Below are 3,575 nucleotides of genomic sequence, written 5' to 3' on the forward strand. Positions count from 1 at the left end.
GTAACAACATGCAACAAAGCACATGATCAATTGCAATCAAGTTTTGTATTATTGAGTTTTTCTTCAGCAATGTGTAATTACTTAATTGATGACTAAACTTTAACAAAAATTTTGATCAAATCAACGTACATAAAAATTTAACAAAAAGATAAGAACTCAAGGCTTTAAAATCTAATCTGAACAGTAAAATGAGATTTCATTGACAACTAGAAAGACTTTGTCCTTTGATAACTCTTTTTTTATATGAAGGAATATTTTAAAAGATTTGAGATTATTTATTGATTCTTGGGTATGAATGTAAATAAAGAGAAGGCCACAAGTTTTATTGGATGGTTGCGGCTGCCGTATGGACTTCTTATTTAAATTAATGAAGTACATTGAATATTGATGCATTACAATTGTAAAAAGTGCTAATTACAAACATCTCCAGATGCTTTTAGCAACAATCTATCCATCCAAGTAAGCAATCGTCAGCACAAGCTCTGACGCTGTTATTTTCCAATCCGCTTTTCAGCTAAGCAAGGTTACTTATACTAGTGGCTATTGCAGCCAATTCATAATTTGGAAAAGATGGAGGTTCTGAAAATTCCACAAACTCTGGTCCCAGCAAAGAATTATTTCGATTTCTACAATTTTGAGTTAGTTCCACAACAGCCGAGACCACATAGTAGAGGTGTCACGGGCTCCGACTCTAGATTCAGAAACCGAGATTGATTTGAGACGTCGGAAGGGTAAATGTCCGAATTTCGAAATCGTGTGGATTCAGAGTTTAAGTCTCGACCCGTGACAGAGGCACTAAACGTTCAGTGTAAACTCCTTCAAGCATTGGAACGGTCTTTGAACATGGTGAAACAATTTCTGCTGCATCCACATCATTATAAACATTAAAAGCACCGATACGGGCCACAGGATGGAAAACAGTAGGTGGTTCAATTGATTCATGACTAGATCAGATCCCTCTTAGCGCTTTGCCCTTCAATTGATTATCTACCTTTTCCAAAGAGCTTACATCTTGTCCTTCCAGGGATCTGAATGAACTACCTTCTGCACAAGAAACAGTTTCTTCAGATGATGCCTTGGTTTTGTCAAAGCTAGCATCTTCCACCATATTTTCAGATTCTAATTTTTTTTCCTCCAAGCTCCATGCCCCGACGCCGTAATGTGGAATTCCAAAGGTTTGTAATAGCATTATCTGTTCTTCCAGGTAGAAGCCTTGCTATTACTGCCCATTTGTTCCCATGTACTGCATGTGCCGAAATTATCATCCGATCCTCCTCATCTGCAGCAAACACAATTATCATCTCAGTTTATCCGAAAGCACTAATACATTGCTATAAGGCATATTTGCCATTCTTGTAAGTAAGCCTAAATGCACTATCCAACTATAGAAATGCATAGATATGTGTGTATATGGTAAAAACATTGATATGACATGAGCACAATATGCTTTGACTAAAAGATAATGCATGGTATTTGTGCTAGAATACTAAGCATAAGATATGAAGACAAATTTCCCCTTCTTGTTTCCTCGTCCCGAACTTGCTCACAAGTTCAATTAGCATCGCATCCTCCTCAGGCGACCATGGCCCCTTCACTAGCTCTTTTCGCTGTCGCCCTCTGACCGCCAAATCGTCGCGGTCCTCATCGCCTCCTTCTTCTGCGGATGGGTCGTTGATTTCGGTAACGGTCGTGTCATTTCCATTTTCAAAGGTTTCAATTTCCATTTCCATTAGTGTGAGAGTGAATACAGAATGTCTCAAGTACCAGACCTTAACGGCAAAGAGCGATTGTTAGGTGAACAATTAAGAAGACAAGTTGAAATAGATTTATCGGGCAAGTGTTGTTGGGAATCCTTCTTATTTGACGGTTTTATCCGTCATGTTTTCCAACTTGAAATAGTGACGGCTATTTTGGAATTCCATATTTGATCGAATTTGGACAATCTTAGTCAAATTTTATCCTAAAGTTGAAGGGCGAGAAAGGGCGAGCAGATAAGGCAATTTAAATTGATATGACATAAAAATAATATAAAAAATTATAACAAAGGTAGTCTAAAATTTGATAAAAAATTATGTATGAGTTAATAAAATAAAAAAAAATTTATATCAATATGAATTTTATCATATAATTTTTTATAAAATATGGTAAGAATATGTAAATTATTAATATTTTATACAATATAAATATATAAATTGATAAGTCTATCAATGAGCACGATTTATACTAATAGGAAAATTGTTGTTGTCAAGATTCAGCCCGTAAGGTTACTACAATTGAGTTCAATGGGATTGTTTGGATTTAGAAGTGTCAAATAAAACGTGCTAGGTTGGTAATATTGGCCAATATTATTTTTTAACGCATCATGCTAATACAATTCATGAAAGTTAAAAATATGACCCAGTATGACACATAATTTATAACCTTCATAAGTTGTGTCACACCATACATGACACTATTTTTCGTGCCAAGATTGGTCAAGCGCAATTCATTAATAATTTTTAAAAATTTTAATTTTTTATAAAAATTTATTTATTATTAGTAAAAACAAGATGCGAAAGATAAATAAAAGTTAAATGAAATAAAAAATACACGTAATTTATTTGATATGACAAAATGCCTCTATCAATAGAGAGGGATAATAAAATAACTAAATAAAAATATTAAAATTACAATCGTAATATTTCAAATAAAAAAGTGCACACACATACATATAAAATATATTATAAAACATAATATTATTATTCTATTTTTCATTCTCATCATATAATGATTCACTTAATGTGTTTTGTCTTATATAATGCGTTTTCTCTTATGCATTTATTTTATACCTTTTATCATATAATAATTTGCTTTGTTAATTGAATTTGTATTTAACTTATCTTAATTTATTTTTATTAATTTATTTTTATTAATCACTAGTTAAATATAATTGGGTAAATTTTAGAAATATATCATGTGATTAAAGTCAAAATGAAAATACCTTTTTGAGGTTTAAAATGTGATACTTAACCATCTTATGTCATTATTCTGTTATCACATATTGAACGCTGTTAGAAAAATAGTTAAAGCAAGTCTCCATTTCTTGTTCTTTTCATGATTACTGTTCATTTCTTCCATTCTTTTCTTTTCCCACCTTCTTTATCACTATTTTCATTTCCCCCATTTTTTTGCTGCTGGGATAAATCTTGGTTGATCAGTAAAAAGAAGCTAAACTTAGAGAAAGAAATAGTTGTGATAACATTGATTTTAGGAATTTTACTTAAAGTTTTTGTTTTGATATTGTGGCATGGTAAATTAGGTAGTCTTTAATTTGTGTGTGTTTTTTTTTTCTCTTTGTTTATATTGTTTTAATGTTACTAGTAGATATAAATATATGAAATAAAAATAGTTATACAAATTATTTTTGGTTGGTGATATTCTGTTTCATTGCAACTCATACAAACAAGATTCAATCAAATGCTAATAATTTTAAGGTACATTTATGAATCTTGGGAACTTTGAAATAAATTATCGTATTTTTGCTATTTTTCAAAGTTTGTACATTTATGCCCAAGCAAAACTACAGATTTGAAGTT

At 31.5% G+C, this 3,575-nt stretch overlaps 1 pseudogene; it reads right to left on the reverse strand.

Moving 5' to 3' along the window:
• Nucleotides 1–239: 239 nt before the first annotated feature.
• On the reverse strand, nt 240–1,892 carry LOC111311111 (transcription factor MYB1 pseudogene; annotated as a pseudogene).
• Between the last annotated feature and the right edge of the window lie 1,683 nt (nt 1,893–3,575).

The sequence above is a fragment of the Durio zibethinus genome, chromosome 1, assembly GCF_047325235.1.
Source record: "Durio zibethinus cultivar Kanyao isolate XHJ-2024 chromosome 1, ASM4732523v1, whole genome shotgun sequence".
Classification (NCBI taxonomy): domain Eukaryota; kingdom Viridiplantae; phylum Streptophyta; class Magnoliopsida; order Malvales; family Malvaceae; genus Durio; species Durio zibethinus.